This window comes from Taudactylus pleione, unplaced genomic scaffold, assembly GCF_031769625.1.
Source record: "Taudactylus pleione unplaced genomic scaffold, aTauple2 ptg000053l, whole genome shotgun sequence".
Taxonomy (NCBI): Eukaryota; Metazoa; Chordata; class Amphibia; order Anura; family Myobatrachidae; genus Taudactylus; species Taudactylus pleione.
In genome coordinates this window covers 47,046,095-47,069,375 of record NW_028284455.1, presented here as the reverse complement: position 1 = coordinate 47,069,375, position 23,281 = coordinate 47,046,095, and the positions used below count along the sequence as shown (strand labels likewise).

At 43.7% G+C, this 23,281-nt stretch overlaps 1 long non-coding RNA gene across 1 annotated transcript in view; it reads right to left on the bottom strand.

Annotated features, from left to right (window-relative positions):
- Nucleotides 1-559: 559 nt before the first annotated feature.
- Nucleotides 560-23,281, bottom strand: part of LOC148535415 (uncharacterized) — a 34,901-nt gene continuing 12,179 nt past the window's right edge. Inside the window, exon 3 of the long non-coding RNA XR_015875695.1 lies at nucleotides 560-600. This is a non-coding gene — a long non-coding RNA (uncharacterized LOC148535415). The remainder of the gene's footprint in view (nucleotides 601-23,281) is intronic.

Here is a 23,281-nt window from a genome sequence, read left to right as displayed (position 1 = left end):
GAGTTGGAAATCACATGGTTCGCGAGCTTACGTCTCTATGATCAATGTAGTATATAGGGACCACACGGTGGACGCCAGTTCACTCCGGCTGTGGAGACTGAACAGGGAGGGTGGGTAGTGTAGGGCTGGGAGAGTTGCTGGTGTTGTTTGGTGTTGTGCTGTCTGCTGTGTCCTGGGCTGGTGCACTGCTGATCCATTCTTAGCTGGTTCTGTCTGCTGTGTCCTGGGCTGGTTGTGCTGTGCTGTCTGCTCTGTCCTCGGCTTGTGCTGCTGATCCATTCTGGGCTGGTGCTGTCTGCTGTGTCCTGGGCTGATGATCCATTCTGGGCTGTGCTGTTTGCTGTGTCCATCTGGGCTGGTGCAGAATACATCTGGGCTTTGCTGCGTCCATCTGGGCCCAAGTTCTGGACTCAAAAAAAAAAAAAAGATTAGTAAAAACAAACAAACAATAAAAGTATCTTTTTGTGGAATATTTTTCAGTGTGTGTGTGTGTGCGTGTTAGGCTTAACCACACAAGATTCAGCCAGCAACGCAAGTTGCAACCTAGTGCTGTCCAACTCCAGTCATGATCAATCGGTGCTCTGGACTCAAGTTCTGGAGCTGAAAAAAAAAAAAAAATAAAGTATTCTGTTTTTATCTTTGTGTGCGTGTGCGCGTGTTAGGCTTAACCGCACAAGATCCAGCCAGCAATGCAAGTTGCAACCTAATGCTGCCCGACTCCAGTCGTCATCAATCGGAGCTGTGGGCCCAAGGTTTGGAGCTGAAAAAAAAAAAACTTGTCTTTTTTTTCTAATAATTGTCTGTGTGTCTGTGCGTGTTAGGCTTAGCCGCACAAGATCTAGCAAGTCAGCAACGCAACGCAACTGCATCAAGACCGCACAAAATATGGAGGGCTATCACATGACAGGAGAGCAAGGCCAAGAACCACATGTTGTAGCTGCTGCCAGCAGTGCAAGGCCGTCAACTTCCTCGTGCTCTATGAAGGCCCATGCCCCAGGGCTTAAGTCACGCCATTGATATGGTAAAGCTACTTTTACTGAAGTAAAGAAAAAAAATTGAAAGGAAATTTGCCTTGAGATAAACGAAAAAATTGGCAGTATGCCATTCACTGCATGAAGTGGCAAGGAAAGGATAAGGCCTTGGCATTTCTTTAGGAAGACTGCTGGTTCTGGTTCTGATAGCCCTTTGGAAAAACCAACTGTGTGCCCTGAGAAATCGAATTCACAAATCCCTGAGGAGATTGCAAGTGTGTCCCCGGTCGCCATGTGTGAGCCAGATCTAAATACTAGTGTACTGGAGGTTCCTCCAAGTTCCAACATTTGTGTGCCCTCTGTAAATGTGGGGAAGGGCAGTCAACATCTTGCAGATGTAGTCATCGAAGATGCTTCTGTGGAATTGCACATGGAGGTGGAGGATATTTTGGTAGATGAAGGTGCTAAGGATGATGAGGATGTTGATGATGAAGATATTGGTGATGAGGATGTTGATGCCGAGGATGTCCTTTGTGTAAGTAAGGCAACAGCTGTTGCCCATGGTTTGGAAAAGCCAAAGCCCATTGCTGTCATGCCGTCACAAAAGACAAAAAAATCTACTTCTCACGTGTGGAATTATTTCCACCCCGATCAGGACAACAGTTGTCAAGTCATATGTGACCGTTGCCATGCAAGAGTGCGTAGAGGAAGGTACCTAAACCACCTAGGAACCTCCTCCTTGTTACGTCACTTGGAGCACATTCATCAAATATCAAAGTGTACATCGCCAAGTTCCAAAACTTAACAAGTCTAGTGTCACCTACCTGCTCCCTCTCTGTGAGATCCAAGCGCCTTCGATCTCCAACACCAACATCTGTATCATTAACATCCTCACTCATCATCAGGAGTAGTCCTGCTGCATCCAATGTTGGAATTTGATGCATGATTGACTCCTCTCCGATCCGTGATTCGTCAGAAGGATCCTTGATGACTACACCTGTTGCTGCTGCTGTTGCTGTGAGTGGATCTTCATCCCAGAAGGGGACCAGGAGGAAGACTACTTGTAGCGTATCCTCCAAAAACCAATTAACTGTTAAACAATCGTTTGCAAGGGCAAACAAGTATGACAGCAATTACCCATTTGCACAGCAGATTACTGACGCCATAACAGCTATGCTGGTATTAGATGTGCGTCCAATATCCGCCATTACTGCAGTGGGTTTTCAACAGTTAATTAAGGTCTTGTGTCCTCACTACCAGATCCCTTTTAGATTCCACTTCGCTAGAACAGCAATTTCAAGTCTGTACAAGGACATTAAAAAAAACCTTTTTAATGTCCTCAGAAATGCCATTGTACCCACTAATGTCCTCAGAAATGCCATTGTACCCACTGTCCACTTGACCACTGATATGTGGATAAGCGGGACAGGGCAAACTAAGGATTACATAACTGTGACAGCCCACTGGGTAGGTGTATTGCCTATAACAGCAACAGTAGCAGCAACATCTACCAAAAGACAGCTAATACAGAGGCAGGCTACTCTTTGTATAACTGATTTCACTACGAGGCATACTGCTGAGAACCTCTCACTCAGGGAAATCATTGCTAAATGGCTTACCTCACTTGGACTCTCCTCTGGATTTGTGATTTCAGACAATTCCATCAATATTGTGAGAGCATTACATGTGGGCGAATTACAACACGTCTCATGTTTTGCTTACACAATTAATTTGGTGGTGCAACATTTTTTTAAAAATTACAGGGGCATGCAGGAGATGATCTCGGTGGCCCGCAAAATATCTGGACATTTTAGATATTCAGCGACCGCTTGTCAAAGATTGCATGACCAGCAGGTACTGTTAAATTTGCCCTTCCATCAGCTGAAGCAAGAGGTAGTAACTCGGTCGAATTCTACCCTCTATATGCTTAAGCGGATGGAGGAACAGCAAAAGGCCATCCAGGGCTATACAATGGACTATGACATAGGCCATGGAGGGGGAATGCACTTTACTCAAGCACATTGGAGAATAATTTCCATGTTGTGCAAGGTTCTCAAACCCTTTGAACTTGCCACACTTGAAGTTAGTTCAGACACTGCCAGCTTGAGTCAGGTCATTCCCCTCATCAGACTTTTGCAAAATCAGCTGAAGAAACTGAAGGAGGAGGTGAAACGGAGCAATTGCACAAAGTATGTCATACTGGTGGATCAAACCCTTGATTCACTTCACCAGGATCCAAGAGTCGTCAATCTATTGAAATCTGAAAAAGATATTTTGGCGACCATTCTGGATCCTAGGTTTAAGTTCTACCTTGTGAGTTTTTTTCCAACAGACCCAAATCTAAAACTGCAAAGAGCTGTTGGTAAAAAATGTGTCAGCTGCAGCCGCACGTGAAACGCGATCATCTCCTCCTTCAGTTTCTGCAGCTGCCAGGAAAAAACTAAATTTTCCTTACAGAATGCCTACTGGTCATGCAGATCGTTCACCAAAAATTGACATCTGGTCAGGCCTGAGAGAATTGCCTACTAGTGACATGTCTTCTACCGTGACTAAGTGTGATACGGTCTCCATTCACAGAATGGTGGAGGACTATTTGAGAGATAACATCCTAATAGACATGTCAGATAGTCCTTTTCAGTACTGGTAGGAAAAAGAGGCAATTTGGAGTCCCATACACAAACTGGCTTGCATTACTTAAGTTGCCCATCCTCCAGTGTGCAGCTGGCAACCTTGTCAGTGATCGGCGTAGGAGGTTACTTCCACAAAATGTGGAAAAGATGATGTTCATTAAAATTAATTACAAATTCCATGAGGAAGACCTCTACCAACAATTACAACAAAAAATTACAGAGGCGCCTATGGTGGATTCCAGCGGGGACGAATCAATATTGTGTGAAGGAGAGGATGTACACATTGATGGGGAGGACAAGGACAACTTGTAATGTAAAGCCAGTTTGTGTATGGGATCATTTTCATTTCCATGTCCAATGCACATTGGCAGCTTGTTTTATGGGGGTCCAAACAAATCAATAATTTCATCCACAATTGGCAGTCCTTGTCGCTGAAATGATTTGTTTGTTAAACTGTCCTGTTTCGTACACAACATAAGGGTAGGGCCCAAGGACTATTCCATCTTGCACCTTTTTTCTTTCCATTATGTGCTGGTTGGGGCATTGCTGCCTGACATTTTAAATTAATGTTATGGCTGGTTTAGGAACCAATGATTTATTTTTAAAGGAATTTATTATCAATTTTACAGCCAGGGGCTGCACCCAATGAATTGTTTTTAATTAATGTATTATCAATTTTACAGCCAGGAGTTGTACCAATGAATTGCTTTTTATTAACTATTCAGCCAGGGGCTGCACCCAATGAATTGTTTTTTAATTAATTTATTCTCAATTTTACAGCCAGGGACTGCACCCAATGAATTGTTTTTTTAAATCATTTATTATCAATTTAACAGCCAGGGGCTGCACCCAATGAATTGTTTTTTAATTAATTTATTATCAATTTTACAGCCAGGGGCTGCACCCAATGAATTGTTTTTTAATTAATTAATTTTCAATTTTACAGCAAGGGACTGCACCCAATGAATTGTTTTTTTAAATCATTTATTATCAATTTAACAGCCAGGGGCTGCACCCAATGAATTGTTTTTTAATTAATTTATTATCAATTTTACAGCCAGGGGCTGCACCCAATGAATTGTTTTTTAATTAATTTATTCTCAATTTTACAGCCAGGGACTGCACCCAATGAATTGTTTTTTAATTCACTTATTATCAGTTTTACAGCCAGGGGCTGCACCAACAATCAACTATCAATTCTCCAATCCTGAAGGGTATCCCAACCATCATCTTTGCACAGTCCTCAACTCTATTAATAATTATATCAATCAGTTTTGAGCCAGCAAGCTGGATGCAACCTTTTGGCCCTTTAACTAGATGAAAAAAATCAATATTGTGAGCTGTGAGGTGGTCACAATTGACTGGAAATGAGTGGAAATAAATTTTATTGAGGTTATTAAGACTGTAGGAACAAAAAATTTTTTTTTATATTTTAAGAAAAAGTCCAGATCCAAAACCAAAACATGAAAACAAAAGACAGAGGTGAGGTTTTGGCAAAACCAATCCAGATCCAAGACCAAAACCAAAACACGAGGGTCGGTGCACATCTCTAGTATTAACCCTACATGACTGTTTATCAGTGAGGCATGGAGATACATGGAATTTGCTGCTGTCTTAGAATGGGTGCACACCTGCATGATATTGGCCCAATTTAGCCAAATCGTAATGACAAATGGGGCATAACGTGCAGTCTGTATCCCCAACTTGCGCACTTCCGCGATCACATGCGATGTCGTGTGATTGGCTGTAGAGCACGGCCAATCACACGATATCGCATGCAGCGCCATACATATTAATGAAGGATGGAACAAGTGATCATTCTATTGTTCATGAAATCGTGCAGTGTGTACCGGCAATCATGTGATGTGCAGGAAAAATGTGCCAGCGTAAGGATATGAGCAACTTTCATAAAGACCAATGGGATGAACAGATGACTGGGTCAGAGCATCTCCAAAACAGTAGGTCTTGTGGGATGTTCCCAGCATGCCGTGGTTAGTATCTACCAAAAGTAGTCCAAGGAAGGACAACTGGTGAACCAGTGACAAAGTCATGGGTGCCTAAAGCTCATTGATGCGCGTAGGCTGTCTGGTCTGATCCTACAGAAGAGCAACTGTAGCACAAATTGTTGAAAAAGTTAATGCTGGCTATGATAGAAAGATAGTGAGCATATGGTTTTAGAGCTCGCACAGGATAAATACAAGATGTACCATCGCTGAGTTGTCTATGATGATTAGAAAAATATTCAAAGACCGACTTGATCAGGTATTGACGCTGGATATTGTGTACATTTTAATATGTTGGTGGTGCTCCCCAGAGTCAGAAAAAGGTACAATGTTGGGGAAGAAAAAAGAAGACTCTTTGATGGGGGCACTCTTATCAGAAAGTGAAAGATTCTGAAGTATGTTAAAATTTTACTTTTATTCTTATACCTTTAAAATAAAGGGGTATCATAAACCATATAGTGTACGCACCAAAAAATACACAAGATATACAAAGTCTGATTTTGCATAAGTGAGTATGCAAACTCATATGTTGAATATAAGTGAAAAATTCACATATATCAAAAGAATGATAAAATAAGTATATGTTCCAATCTGGTCACAGGAGGGAAAATACCCTCTCTGTGTGAACAATGATAATTAAATCTCGTCGAATTATATGCACAATCTTAAACTGATAAATGCACCCTTGAAAGTTGTCTTAAGAATATAGGTACTACAGTTGACACGATTAATAATTTTAATTCTAAAATTATTAACCCTGTCAACTGTAGTACCTATATTATATTACATAGAGCAGGGCCACAACTAGGGGTGGGCTAAGGGGTCACGTGACCCAGGTGCCGGACTTGAGGGGGTGCTGGGGAGAGGCTGCCGGGAAGCTAGGTTGCTGCTCTTGTGGGTTTGGAGCCACATCCCGGCCTTGAGAGACACAGTCAGACTAATGTGGTGCCGGTCACAAGCCAATCAGTGCTCACGGACCAGCAGCCATTCAGTAGAGGCTGCCAGTCCATGAGCTCTAATTGGTTCACGAGCAGTGCCACATTACAATGTAAACAGTACTGACAGTTCCCCAGCGTGTGTCAGCCCTATCCTGCTCCACACCGAGCTCACCCACCGCACGGCCCTGGCAGGTAAGAGAAGGGAGATGGGGCCTTACTGTGGCTTAATGTAACATGTGTAAGGGGCCTTACTGTGGCATAATGTAAAGGGGGCCTTACTGTGGCATAATGTGTAAGGAGCCTTACTGTGGCATAATGTAAAGTGGGCCTTACTGTGGCATAATGTGTAAGGGGCATTACTGTGGTATAATGTATATGGGCCATTATTGTGGCATAATGTATATGGGGCATTACTGTGGCATAAATATATAAGGGGCATTACTGTAGCATAAATATTTAAGGGGCATTACTGTGGCTTAATAAATAAGGGGCATTACTGTGGCTTAATGTATAAGGGCCCTTACTATGGCATAATGTGTTGTAAAGGGCATTACTGAGGCCATCATTTGTTATAAGGGGCATTATTGTGTCACAAAACCACATATCCTTTTCGTCCTCTATGTTGTAGTTTTATTGGGGGGGGCGCCAAATTATGGCCTTGCCCCGGGTGACACAAATCCTTGTTTCGGCCCTGCTTAGAGACATACCACCTAAACATTGTTGCACACCAAGTACACCCCTTCATGGCAACGGTATTCCCTGATGGTAGTACCATTTTTCAGCAGGATAATGCGCCCTGCCACACTGCAAAAATTGTTCAGGAATGGTTTGAGGTTCATGGCAAAGAGTTCAAAATGTTGACTTCCAAATTTCCCAGATCTCAATCCAATTGAGCATCTGTGTAATGTGCTGAAAAAGTCCCCACCCCACAAATTACAGGACTTAAAAGATCTGCTGCTACACAGTATTAGGCAGGTGGTTTAAATGTTATGTCTGGTCAGGGCCAGGCCGCCTTAACAGCATTGTAGGCCCTGGGCAAAGCAATGCATTGAGGCCCTGATTCAGAGCCGGACGCACTGACAGAGCGCTAGATCTGAATCAGGGATGGGCTATTTTTTTTTTAGAACGGTCTCCTGGCCGCTCGCATAGCTGTGGGTGACCACCCACAGCTATAGCGAGCGTGCAGGAAGAGGGTTGCGATGGTCTTGACCATCGTGACCATCAGGCTTGCGACGAGACCCTTGTGTAGGGTCTTGTTGCTGCAAGCCCCAGAGAGATTTTGGCTCTAACAGAGCCGAAATCTCTCTCAGTGGGGCCGCCCCCAAAAGGAGGCGTTCACATGGGAATGCCTCCATTTGGGCAGCCACCCCCCCTGCCCGCCCACCAAAGGGGGCGTGCTGTCACTCAACATCGACAGCACGCCCCCTTTGGTACGAGACCCGGAGCGACGGATTGCCCGTCGCTATCCGGGTCTCGCGCATGCGCACAACGGAGCCAGCTCCATCGTGTGCATGCGCTCTGGGTCTCCATCGACCTGGTTGCGAGCGCTCAGCGCTTGCGACCGGGTCTGAATCAGGCCCTGAGGCCCCACCCACCCATTCACGAGAATACAAAAGTAAACGGTCACTAAAACTAAACCTTTAAATTTATTGGTACTCTCAACAAAATCAGTGGGAGATGTATTATAGCGGCACTTATCGTGCCGCTATAATGCTTCCTGCTTTGCCTCTTTACCAGGGCAAACAGAAAGCAATAATGATGAGATGTATTAACATCTCACCGTTTGGAGCCGGGGATAGAAAACTGCCCCCTCCGGTGATCTCTGCCTGAGCACGTAGCGCATCAGCCTAGTGCTGATGTGCTGTGTCTCACTCCCGACCGGCTCCACTGGTCATACGCGGTATCTCGCAAGCATTGCGAGATCCCGCGTGCAGCCCTGGAGCGGGCAGCCGCCGCAGCAGCAGGAACAGCACTGTCCTTGCTTTGGGGATAGGGCAATGCCAAGCTGCAGCTGTCTATATCGATAGCTGCAGCTGGCGGAATGGTCAGGTGAACTGACCGTTCATATATTGCCCTACCCATCGGCGCTGCCAACTCGCATAGCGCCCCTGTCAATTACCGCCCAGCCCCCCACATAAGTGTGCTGATACCACTTCGACTTTTAATACATCTCCCCTCAGTGTTTAAACATAAAAAACATGGTGTAAAGCGAGGATCATGGATTCCACATCCCTCTTCTCTGCTACAGATCGCAGTGCAGTTCTTGCTCTTCGCTGCAGCTGTGATTAAAGTAGGGAGGCCCCCTGAGAGAGTGGGGACCCCCTAAATCTGGCTCTGTGACTGCAGGCTGGGAGGCAAGCAGAGAATGCTGTCTGGCTGCTCTGATTTTGTGTAATTCACAATCAGGTCGGCCAGGAATCATCTTTTTCTGCCTGCCCCTCAGCCGGCTGCCCTATGCATAGAACAAGCATCCATATACTGTATATATTAATATATATGTGTATATACTGAGGTCGTGGGTTCGATTCCCACTACGGCCATAACTGTGTGGAGTTTGTATACTCTCCCTATGCTTGCGTGGGTTTCCTCCGGGTGCTCCGATTTCCACCCACACTCCAAAAATATACTGGTAGGTAAATTGGGTCCCAACAACCCTAGTGTGTGTGAGCATGTGGTAGGTATTATAGATTGTAAGCTCTACTGGGGCAGAGACTGATGTGAATGGACAAATATTCTCTGTAAAGAGCAGCGGAATATGTGTGCACTATATAAATAACTGGTAATAAATAAATAAATAAATAAATATGCTTGTATCTAGATTAGTCATGTATTTGACAGTTTCCTACTATAGTTTGCAGAACATACTTGGGCAGCACAGACGGTGTAATGCTTAGCATTACTGCCTCACAGCACTGAGGTCATTGGTTCGATACCCACTACGGCCCTAACTTTGTGGAGTTTGTATATTCTCCCTGTGCTTGCGTAGGTTTCCTCCGGTTTCCTCCCACACTCCAAAAATATACTAGTAGGTTAATTGGCTCCTAACAAAATTACCCCTAGTGTGTATGTGTGTGAGCATGTTATAGGGAATATAGATTGTTAGCTCCACTGGGGCGGGGATGGATGTGAATGGCCGAATATTCTCTGTAAAGCGCTGCGGAATATCTGTGCGCTATATAAATTACTGGTAATAAATAAATACTTGGCAGAGAGACTCCCTAGTGAAATGGGCAGTACAGGGGGCGTGATGATGCTATTCTCTGTAAGTCACATCATCATAGCCAAACCCCCTGTATTCAATGCCATGATTTGCCTATTCTCTCTCTTTTTTATAAATATTTAATCAGAGTATTACTAAAGTGAATCCATTTCTTCATCTACACTATTTTAAGAATAACATCTGCTTAGAATTGAGTAGTAGGAATTGTTTAAACTACTTGCTCCCATTATTACTGTTAGGAGAGTACTGCGCACTCCGCCTGCATTAACCCTGTAAGCTCCTAGCTGGATCTGTTTCTAATTGCTGTATGTGCATACCTGCATCAGCCCTGTGTTACCCTGCGTCCTGTTATCTGCCGGTTAATTAAACCAATAAGCCTGTTTAAGTTATCTGCCATGTGGAGTTTGGGCCTGATTCACTATGGATCGCAATATTGCGTATGCACACAGTTCAACTGCGATAGCAAGCTAATCCATTGCGATCGCAATTCAAACTTAGCACAACCTAAGGACGCTCACTTTACCTTACACACATCCGTAATGTTTAGCAGAATAGTGAAACCATCGGTACTAACCATTACCATCGCAGCCTCACGCACACTTGCACAAGTCCTGACCTTACTCAGAAATTGCTAACAATCATGCACGCTATGAGACCTCACACTGTGTATGGCATTGCAGTGGCTAATTTATGAATGCCCCTACAACGGTGTGTGGACGCACTGGCGCACCTGCGTTTCCCTGACCCGTCACCACCCACAAACGGTGCTCCTGTCAATCACTCTGTGAGGGATCTGTGTAGCCTCTGCGATTGCAGTCCTGATCACAATAGCTAGTTTGCGCACTGTGATGCATGCACAAAACACAACAATCGGCCGATTGCATGCGTATTAGCAACTGCGATCCTTGCTGAATCAGACCCTGAGTTCCATCACACACTAAACACGTTATAATTAATAAACAAAACTCCTATTTCTAGCTTCTGACCCCAGTGATTACTTAATAATGTAGCTCTTGCTATCTCTTTAACTTCATCTATGTGGCGATGCAAGAAAGGCTTCACTATTTTATATTCACTATCATGCTTTGTTCTTTTGTAAGATCCAAAGGTGATTCCTGTGTCTCTAGGTTTTTGCAAGACAGTTCTGGTTTTCCACTTCAAGTAGAAATTAATAAAATTATTGGCAAATATTAGTTTGTGCATCTTATACTCCTAAACATACAGGGTCTGATTCAGAGGTGCATGCTAACTGCACGCAATGCCCCTATTCACGTGGGTGAGCGATTAATTGCAACTGCACATGCGTGAAAAGTTCAGAAAACCCCTACTATGCATGTATTACACAAAGTCACAGTGTACGCTCAGATATTCTATTGCCATCAGGAGAGACAGTAAAAGAAATGGATCGGCAAAGTGATGGACTTACCTGGGTGATGATTGTGAGATGTACTGTAGTGAACGCCAAAAAAATAAATCTCATGGGCATGTTATGGGGTGCAGAGCCGGATTAAGGGGGGGGCATAGGGGGTGAGTACCCCCGGGCCCCCTCTCTCAGGGGGCCCCCTGCGGAAGCTGTGTTTTTGTTTTATTTCAAATGGCTGCGGACTTCTACCTATTTGTCTAGGAGTCAGTCTGTCAATTCAGTGATGATGAAGGGGAGGGGTTACAGCCAGGCCAGGAAAGTCAGCTGAGAGGGACATGCTGCTGCTGGGAGCAGACGCCCTCTCTGACCAATCAGCAGCGCTTCCTGTACAGTATTGTCACCATCGAGCGCTCCACATGACAGGGGAAGGGGAGGAGACAACAGAGACTACAATGCTCTCCTGCCTTCCCCTCACCCTCTGCTCCGCACAGGCACAGTGATCCATCCATGCACGCAGCGTGAACACAGCTTGCAGATGCCGATCTGGTGGCATATGAGAGCTATAAGGTATAGTAGTAAAAGTGGCAACTTTCCCACTGTAGCCTGACAGCACACACAGCTCAAAATAGTGCAGAGCAAAGGGAGAAACAAATGGGCATAGTGGGGGAGAGAGAGAGTCCGTGAAGGTGGGAGATGAGGGCTTGTGAGAGTCTATAATAATTTATAGTGTTTATTTAAAACATACTGTATGATTTATCAGAAAAAGCCATTTTCCTTTACACAAATATCATGAGATCAAGCCAGCATTATCCTGAACGAGCATGTTACAAGACAGCAGCAGCTGAAGGATCCCAGAATAGGATACCAAGTCTGGACACTGTGAAAAAAAAGACATACTGAAGATGCATTGATACGTCCTATGTACTTGTGAAATCAATCATATGTATTCTTTACTGTCAAACCATTTTTGGCAAATGTTTGAGACAGCAGTTTTCTGAACTTATAAAAGACAACTCAAAGGGGATGTGCCTCTGAGAGCTGAGTGGATTCACCACAGTGTGTGTTGAGTTTATCATCATCTCCCCAGCCGGCTGGAAGGAAAATTAAGAACAGGAGTAGTGTTTTGCATACCGTGATCCAGGGGTAGGAAGCCTCATCACCATAACATTTTGTGGGGGCTCGTCCGGGATCCCCAACTGCCTGTCTATACTGACGGATGTCCACTTGAAAATTTGGAACTGCAGAAGCAAAACCCGGGTGAGTATTGAAAAACAAATGCGCATTTGCGCTTTTCAATGCTCTCTTCTGCGCTTCCTGATTAGTATTGTGGGGTTCAGTATGGATGGGCTAATCGGGGATCTATGAATATATTGTATGCCAAACCTGCTCTTTTAAAGTATAAGTTGTCTTGTCTTGAAGTGAGTAAAAGGAGTGTGATTGTATGTGTGCTAACTGTGAGATGTATATAAAGGAACCAGATCTTTAAATAATCAACCAAAGACTGCACCTCTCACCTGCTATTAGAGGCTTGTCCTGTCGTTTGAGACGTGTGATCCCTGGGTTGAGACATTCACTGATCTCCTTGCTCTCATAGTAGCTGTAATAAGTGACACCTAGCACCTAAACACGGTAAAAGTGTTTAGGAGTGCAGAGAAAGGTGCCCATTGATTCGGGATAGGGTCCTTCACGTTTCCTCATTGGTACCCCTAGGAGCACCTGGGGCTGAAGGGATGTACATGTTATTCATCTGTGTAGCATGCCAGAAAGATTAGAACAGTGGGTCATAATCTGTGGGAGTGTTATAGTGACATTGGGAATACTGTATTGTCTTTTTAAGGACAGGGATAACAGGTCTCCAGAGTCTGATATATGAACCACATATAACTAAAGTTTGAGGGGTGTACTTGTGTAGTGGTATTACAGAAAACCAGATCATTTATAAGTCCTGATCTAATAGCTGTAATAAATCAGAGGATCTCTGTGATATATATATTTGTCTCATAGGCTGTTAACATATTTGGCTACCAGGATAGATAAGGACTGGGCTGGACTAATAAATTAGCTAGCCAGTAATTTGTGCAGGGATAGTTCAGTAGTAGCTTGTCTAGTTATTAGGGGGTTGCCAGCTGATAGGTATTTGAAGCTGATAAGACAGGTATTGTTGTATGGTTACCCAGTAGGAACGCAGAATAAGTAGCGACTGTTCTTTTGAATAAAATAAAGATTCCTCAAGGGATTCAGGAAAGACTAGGAGCTTAAAAAACCCACAATGGGGGCTCAGGGCAGTAAAGGCATGGTAAAAGAATTACCATGTGCTCCTGTGGATCTAGTCGAATCCAGGGAGGGGAAAAGTGCACTTAAAGATATTCAAAAGATACTACAGAAAGCAGGGATGCCCAGTGTGGGTTCCCTAGATCCTGTAAGATGGGAAACCTTTGCAAAAGAAAACAAGGCTTGGATAGAGTGTAAGAAAGTAGGCAAGCAAGTACATGCTTGGTTAAAGGTAGCCAAAGAAATATATAAAGAACAGGAGGTAACACAAGACACTGAGTTTATGGAAGATTGTGGTCCAAATATTGTGAGGCCTGTCCCAGTGATCCCTTTTGTAAATCAACAGGCATCACCAACAGCCCCTGATTTAAGCCCAAAGTACCCAAGTTTGGCTCCATTTACCACACCAGTAAGGGATGGCAGGAAATGCCCAGGATGTGGTAAATGTGTACCTAATGCCAACACTAATTGTCCATTTTGTGGGAATCAAGTGCCCTGGGCAGGGGAACCCTGTGATCAACAAGGCTTAACCAGATCACCTCATTATCCATCACCTCCACACTTATCACCCGTTACACCACCAGCTCCTCCACTGCCTTATGCAGGAGGAAATTTCAGCCCCATTCCCATACAAGGGTGGGCAGGTACCTTAATGCCTTGGATGTTTAATAAAAACAGACACAGGACACGGGTGTGCAAGAAGCAAGCCACAGGCAATAATGATGAACCTTGCGGCTGTGAACACTGTGGGGGTGAACAGATGTATTTTCAGAAAGGGACAGGTCCACCCCCATACCAAAACACATCTGTAGAGGCTTATCCTGTAACTACAAATGAGGTGTTTGAACCAAATCCCCAGAATGCAGCAGTTATGATAAGAGTGAGAACCCAAAATCAGTATAGACCCTGGACAGCAGCAGAGATGAATGATATTGTAAATAAAGCCCCAGACACCAGAAAGAATCCACTGGCCCTCCACAGATATGTGGAGAGATTAGTAGCTATTTGGGGAGCTACTTGGGCAGATTTGGAGGAAATATGTAGGATGACAGTGGGAGCAGGCAGCCTGACAGAAATACTAGCTCTGCCAATAGGTGAAGCAGGGGTAGTGGGAATCCCAGCTGCAGATAACAGAAAAACTCCTGAGTCAGGGACACTCTTTGTTACTAGGTTAAGAACGTGGTGTGAGCAGCAACAGCAGCGTATGCCTGCTGTGCCTGAAGGCAGGCAGAGAATGGGACAGTCAGTAAAGGATTACTATGATCAAACACACCAGTCACACTTAGATAGGGGATTCCAAGATAATAATCCTACCCATGAGTGGTTGCTTAGAACTACTTTTTTGGGAGGCTTACTTGAAAATTTGAGGGTGGAACTATACCAAAAGAGACCAGAAGCAGGTACTATGACACTTCCAGCTGTACTGGATGTATTAAGAGCTATAGAAGATCAGGAAGAAGAAAAGAAAAGGAAAGTAAGAGAGAGAGGTCAGGTTCCAAGAGTGACAGTTCATTTGATGCAGGATGGTCCCTATAATGAACCAAAGCCTAGGCAGACCAGAGATAATAGGAAAGTATCACCTGAAGAAGCAAAAAGGAGAGGGTTATGTTTCTTCTGTCATAAAGCAGGTCACATGAAAAGGGATTGTCAGAAATATAAGGAATGGGCAGAGAAAAGGGAGCAATTTGGAGTAAGGGTTCAAACAGTGCACAGGAAATAGGCTGTCCAGTGTCAGGTCCCCCACAATCCATTATTAATACCTCAGGTCCCAAGGGAATAATACAATTGACACTACCTGGGGGGGAACAAATTGACTGTATAATAGACACTGGAGCAAGCCGTACCGTTTTAAGGGCAGAAGATGTTCCCAAGAAATATGTAACAAATCAGACAATTCCTGGAACAGGACTAACAGGACATACTGTATCCTTACATGTTAGTAAGCCCATAAAAGTTGCAGTGGGACCAGCAAAAATTAAAGTCCCTGTAGAATTCCTGACCTCCACATCCTGTCCAGTTAATTTGTTAGGAGCAGATATCCTTAGTGAATTACAAGCTACCATTGAATACAGGGATGGTAATGTAATACTGAAAGGAAGTACAGGGCAGGATCTTCAATGTCAGCTAGCAGCAGCAATATATTTGCTGCAACACCAGACACAGATAGAAGTAATGATCCCTGACTGGCTTTCAGGAGTCCCTGAAAAATTATGGTCTAAGGGTAAAACAGATGTGGGATTACTGGATGTACAACCGGTTACACTAACCTTAAAACCAGGTGTAGTGCCAGTAAAGATTAAACAATACCCACTGACCAGAGATCAGGAAAAGGCCATACAGCAGCAGATTGCTGCATATCAGAAAACAGGGGTTATAAGAGAATGCAGGTCCCCATGGAGCACCCCTTTATTTCCAGTGAAAAAGAAGGTGGGGGTAGATGGTAAACAGGAATACCGGATGGTGCATGATCTAAGAGAGGTAAACAAATGGTTGGTGGTGGATGTACCTATAGTGCCTAATCCACACACCTTGCTAAACCAAATACCAGCAACAGCAACTCATTTCACAGTAATAGACTTAGCTAATGCATTTTTTTCTGTACCTCTTACATCAGAGTGTCAGCTCTACTTAGCTTTTACAAGTATGGGTAAACAGTATTGCTGGACAAGATTACCCCAAGGAGGGGCAACCTCTCCATCTGCATTTACAGAGGCTATGTCCATCATACTGCAAGGGTGGAGACCACAGTTTGAGACCACCCAGTTGTTGCAGTACGTGGATGATTTGCTCCTATGTGCAGATACAGAGGGACAGTGTCAAAGTGAAACTAAATCATTACTTATTTTTCTGTGTGAACAAAATTGCAGAGTGTCAAAAGAAAAATTGCAAACGGCTCAAACACAGGTTACCTTTTTAGGACATTGTATTTCTCAAGGTACAAGACATTTGACACAAGATAGGATATCAGCTATACAGAAAGTGCCAGAGCCCACTACCACCAGGCAACTCAGAGCATTTCTAGGATTAACAGGGTATTGCAGGGAATGGATTGCCAACGCATCCCTCATAATGCAGCCCCTCTATGATGCGTTGACAGATACAAAAGACAAAACAGTAACATTAACATCAGAACAGAAGAAAGCTTTTATGCAGATAAAAACTGCAGTTACCCAAGCACCAGCACTAGGATTGCCCAGATATGACAGGCCTTTTATGTTATTTTGTCATGAAACACAAGGACATGCTCAAGGGGTATTAGTGCAGGAACATGGGGGTAAACAAAGGCCCCTGGCATATTATTCATTGCAGCTTGATAGAGTAATCAAAGGAGCACCCTCTTGTATAAAGGCAGTAGCAGCTGCAGCTATGCTTAAAGACAAGGCAGCAGATTTAGTGCTGGACCACTCATTGATAATACAGGTTCCCCACTCAGTAACAGAAATACTTAACCAGGCCAGAACTAAGCATCTTTCTGCAGCCAGGTTAACCAAGTATGAGGTAGCCCTACTAAACCCTACCAATGTGACAATTAAGAGGTGCACAGTGTTGAATCCTGCTACATTGCTTCCAACACAGGATTCAAAAGAGGGGAATAGTGAGGGAGGCATACATACACCTGTTGATAACATATCAGGTAATGGCAATAAGGAACACAACAGTGAGGATGATGAGGGGGATAATGTACTGCAAATACAGTCACATAAAAATATAAATCAAAATTTTTCTGACCATGATTGTCTTGAACTTATGAAAATGGAAATGAAGGAACTAGAGAATGTAACAGATGTTCCCTTATCTAATCCAGACTGGGAATTGTTTGTAGATGGCTCTAGATATTATCATGAAGGGTCCCCAAAAACAGGGTATGCAGTCACCACCTTAGATGAGGTATTGATTCAGCAACCACTCCCACCTTCCTGCTCAGCACAGGAAGCAGAGTTGAGGGCACTCACTGAGGCATGTATAATGGCTGAAAATCAGACAGCAAACATTTACACTGACTCCAGGTACGCCTGGGGTGTGGCCCATGATTATGGACCTATTTGGAAGAGTAGGGATTTTATGGGCTCGGCTGGTAAAACCATTAAGCATGCTGAGCTCATTAGATCATTGTTTGCAGCCTTACAGCTTCCAAGTAGAGTAGCCATTTTAAAGGTGCAAGCACACACCAAGGAGAAAACAGCTGAGGCCAAGGGGAATGCCAAAGCAGATGCTGCGGCTAAGCAAGATGCCCTGTTACCTATCCCAGCCCTCTATGGTATAGAAACAGACACAAAGAAAGACCCCTTGGACATACAGGCTTTACACCAGTTTCAAGAACAAGCCACAGAAGGCGAAAAGAGAGGCTGGGAAAAAGAGGGAGCCACCTGTGTTAATATGCATTGGGCTAAAGCCACCAGGTGGTGCCTCCCCAGGGCTTTATATCCCCTGATGACCCAGCTGGCCCACGGTCTAGTGCATAATTCAAAGGAGGCCATGGTAAACACGGTCCTCCAGCACTGGATAGCACCAGGCTTTAATGCAGCAGCTACAGCGTACATAGCATCATGCCAGGTGTGTGGGAAACACAATCCAGGACAGACAGTAAAAGTACCACAGAAACATACACCAAAGCCATTATACCCGTTTCAGAGACTGCAGATAGACTATATTCAGTTGCCTAGGGTGGGGACATATGAGTATGCCCTCATTTGTATAGACCTCTTCTCTAATTGGCCAGAGGCCTGGCCAGTTGCTAAAGCCACTGCAAAAACAACAGCTAAGAAATTAATAAGTGAAGTAATTTGCAGATATGGTATACCAGAAACTATAGAGTCTGATAGAGGGTCACATTTTACAGGAGAAATTATGCAGCATATCATGAAGGATATGGGCATTGAACAAGCCTTTCACACCCCTTATAGGCCTCAGGCCAGTGGGCGTGTAGAGAGACTAAATGGTACCCTCAAACTAAAGATACAAAAGATGATGGCACAAACAGGCAAGACATGGGTGGACTGTCTGCCCATAGCTTTATATTCAGTAAGAACCACCCCCAGTAAAAAACATAAGTTGTCACCTTATGAGATATTATTCTTAGGACCTCCTAAGACAGGGTGTTATTTCCCCCAACAGTTGCAGCACAATCATGCAGATTTAACAGACTATGTATCTACTCTTTGTAATCAAGTGAATAACATCCATTCTTTAGTTTTCTCCTCCCTTCCAGACCCAGAAGCAGTACCTGGTGTACATTCATTGGAACCGGGCGATTGGGTATACACTAAGAGACACGTCAGAAAGTCTCTGGAGCCAAGATTTGATGGTCCATATCAGGTTCTGTTGACTACACCAACTTCAGTGAAAATTGGAGGAAAGAGCACGTGGATACACGCCTCACATTGCAAGAAGTTGACGGTCAAGATTGAACCACCATCATGAATCCTTTTTGTGTGATAATGTTGGCTATACTTAGTCTAAGGGTATTGCACACACACCAGGGGACAACAGGAGGACAAATAGAGTACTCTAGGGTAGTCTATGGTAACCAAACTTACCAGTTACACAGATTTAATGTAACCTGGTCAGGAGGTTCGATATATGTAAAAAGTTTGGGACAGTATAATATAAGGCATCTCTATTGGGCACCAAGGGAGCATGATAATATTACTATCATAAGTGGAATAAAAATTAAGTGTTGTACTGATAAGTTTACGGGCTATAAAGGATTTAAGAAAACGTGGGCACAGGGTATTCAATGTGTCAATAAGTACAGACCCTGGTATACCCATAGGAAGCCCAACAACTATAGAAAGAGGTGTAGTGCTAGTTTGCACTAATACCACGCAATTACCAAATAATTCAGTAATAATGACAAGGATGTATGTCCTAAATAGCAAGCCCACTATAAGGAATGACTCACTAGTTAAAGTTCCCTCCACTTGTGTAAATGTGGGTACCCAAAGACAAACCACTATATTAAGATTTAATATCTCTTTCCCCCCAGATCCAAAATGCTATAGCAGACAAAAGAGAGAATGGTATGATACATTGTTAGGAGCATCAGGTACAGGTATAGGGTTACTTAATAGTATAGATATAGAAACTTTAGCCAGCAAAATGAGTAATGCAGGAGAAGATATGAGAAGATTAGTTACAATGCAAGCTACATGGATGCCTACAGTATTTACCCCATTACAGGCCAGTATATCTTGGGATAATGAATATTTACAGGTGTTCAATAGCACATTGTTTAACACACTTTACCTGTCAACAAATGTTTCTGAACTGTTTAATTGGACTGAATGTTCTCTCAGAACCATGCATCAAAATATGCAAAAGGGTAAAGCACAAACACAGTTAATGACAGGTAACGAACAAGTATACAGAAGGATGTTTAATATATCTTCTTTGTTATGGATACAAGTTCAGGGAAAGAAGATGTTGTGTACTGACAACTTTTGCACGGGTGAAGTTCATGTGTATAATGTCACACAGAAACAGGTTATGTGTAAGTACTTCATCTTACCAGTCCCCTTGTGGACAACTACTGGAGGCACTCAGTTGTGGACTCCCCAGATGAGAGGTACACACATAGACACCAGTAATAGGACACATGACTTATCCCTATGTACTGATACTGATGATGGATTAGTATGTCCTCAGCAAACACAGCTATATGAGCCTTGTAAGTTAGAACACCCAACCAGTGTATGCAACTGGGAATTGCATGATAAAGAGGTGGATATGCTTATAGAGGTAGAGCCTCAGATTGTATGCCTAGTCACATATGATATGAATACAACTTCCCTCTATAATTTACCAAATCCTTTTTCTGGATGCTTATTTAACGTTACACACCTCAGGTGGAAGAACACTACTTATGTGTTCTATGCGAAGAGACAAGAAGATGTACAGTTTGAATTTCAGGTGACTGAGATACCTCCCCATAACCTTACAGTTAATCTCCAAAGTATCATTAATGCCATTAATAATACAGAAAAACTTGCTCACCACTTACAGAAAGTAAACTATTCTGCCCATCATGCACAAATGCAGACAATTGTAGAAGCAGAGAAATTGGTGGAAGTAGCCACACAATTAAAAGATAATTTACAGCACCATTGGTGGGATGTGTTCACAGATAACTCACCTTCAGTCAAAAGGATGTTTAGTGGTCTCATTCATCCAGTAATCGTTATAATCATTGTATTAATTTTGCTCATTTTGTGGAATTGCTATCTATCTTATAATTTTAGGAAAATGGTAAATAAAGCATCTGCATCGGTAGGGACTCTCTTTGTCACACATAAGAAGAGTGCCTACGAGTGGGAAAAGTGTTCAGCGTGTGAAAGAATTACATTGATCACACCTGACAAGAAATGTGTTTTCTGTAGTACTGATGTCGGAAGAAACCCCTCTTTCTAGGGAAAGATGCGCCGGGATTCTTGGTATTCTAGTGATGAACGATGCTTGCATCTACTTGCATAGGGTGCCTATGGAAGTAATATAGTTACTATGAAAGCCATGACTCCAGTAAGGGAAAGATAGTATGTTTTAATAAAAAGAGGGGATTGTGAGAGTCTATAATAATTTATAGTGTTTATTTAAAACATACTGTATGATTTATCAGAAAAAGCCATTTTCCTTTACACAAATATCATGAGATCAAGCCAGCATTATCCTGAACGAGCATGTTACAAGACAGCAGCAGCTGAAGGATCCCAGAATAGGATACCAAGTCTGGACACTGTGAAAAAAAAGACATACTGAAGATGCATTGATACGTCCTCTGTACTTGTGAAATCAATCATATGTATTCTTTACTGTCAAACCATTTTTGGCAAATGTTTGAGACAGCAGTTTTCTGAACTTATAAAAGACAACTCAAAGGGGATGTGCCTCTGAGAGCTGAGTGGATTCACCACAGTGTGTGTTGAGTTTTCATCATCTCCCCAGCCGGCTGGAAGGAAAATTAAGAACAGGAGTAGTGTTTTGCATACCGTGATCCAGGGGTAGGAAGCCTCATCACCCTAACAGGCTGCTACTGTTTTGATAACAGAAATTTACAGCCACTGCACACAAGGAGGAGAGGTTGAGAGACTGGAGGGAGGATTCTTCTTGGTCCTAAAGAGCTGAAATAACAGATTCCTCAGGCAGATATGTCGCACCTTTGGCCCCAGCGAGAGCAGCTCTCCTAATAAATCCATCAGAGCAGGAGGAATCAGTCTCCTTTATACAGTTTATATACTGTGTACCAAAGGCTACAGCCACAGAGACCTGAACATTGTCTGCACCCACTGACCCCCAACACCCCTGCTGGGAGCAGCTAACTAAAACCGCGTATCCACTAGTAGACATGGAAACGACAGCACGATTACGACATTGCAGTCGTGCTCTCGTTTCCATGTCTAGTGATGTGCCTACACTGAACGTTCACTCGTTCAGTCCAGGCACATCCATCATCCCTGCACATGCTGAACCTGACGGGATCGTCAGGTTGACCAGCATGTATGAGTGATGATAGATGTCGGAAACAACCAGCGGGCACACGCATCGCTGGTCATTTCCGACCTAAACCTGAGCGATGCATGCACGATTTGCAAGTGATTGCACGATAACGATGCCATTATTGTGCAATCGCTTGCTTAAATCGCTAAGTGGATACCCCCCTTAATACCTCTCATGCTATTACCATCTCTGTACCTCATTTATTTTCATCTTCATAATTAATCTATCTGTGGTTTCTCAATTTTGTCTATCTTGCATTGCAACCCTATACTGATCTTGGCCTATTTTGACATATTTACTATAAAACTATTACGTAACATTATCAGCATCCGTCAGATCATTCCCACCCTCACTGCCCAAATAGATTAACCGTCTATTTGCACCCCAGCACCCAAAGCTATTTGAACCAAATACTGTGAGAACTGGAAAGCCTCATTTTCTTTTAGCGGCTGCCTCATGGAGGTGCAGGGGGAGGGACTCGCATAGGAGGCGCTCATCTGGCACAGCCAGAGGGGTGTTGCTGACAAGAGGGGAAGTAGCCCACTTTTTTAAGTGCCCTGGGCCCCCCGAAGGCTTAATCCGGCCCTGATGGGTGTTGCGGGCGTCAGGGGCGGATTGGGATGAAAAACCAGCCCGGGAAATTTCTGGAAGCAGCCCTAATGGGGGTGGGGTCTGTTGCGGAGGCGGAGTCTTGTGGGGGCAGGGTCTGTTGAGGGGGGTGGGTGTTAGTCATTCAGTGCCTACCCAGCCACTGACCTCACCGCACGTCACTAAACATCACTACACTGCATCCAACATTGCCACTGCGTCTGACTCAGAATCAAGCCCACATTGCTGTATACTACTATGCCGTACTGGTACTTGCTATATAAAATAACTACAATAGGACCATGCATATTTACATAATGTCACTCCACTTCTACCTGCTGATCACACCAATTATACAAATGTTCAGAGGTGCAATAGAAAATAGCAATTACCAAAAAATACATCAATTAGGAAAGATTCTGGCTGGCATTTACATGTTAGTGGTTAGCAGCTGGTGTGACTTTCTGGTGACCATCACACCAAACATGCTGCAGCATACTATATCATATACGGTAAATATATAAAATATCCTGACTGACTGACCCATGAACACCCAGCCCATACCCCTGGACCTAGAAACATGAAAATTGGGGAGTATATTCCTTCCATGATGTAGGTGCCCACTAAGCTGGGATTTTTCGAGATTCGACTCTTTAAGGGGGTGAAAAAATAGTAAAATGTTTCCTCTCAACTTCAGTGATTGGGTAACAAAGCAACATGGCCCAAGTGCTGTGGGACTGTAAGCTCACTGTCTGGGATGAGGGGCGGCTCCATGTGTCTGCATATGAGCCAAATCCTCTGTGTCCT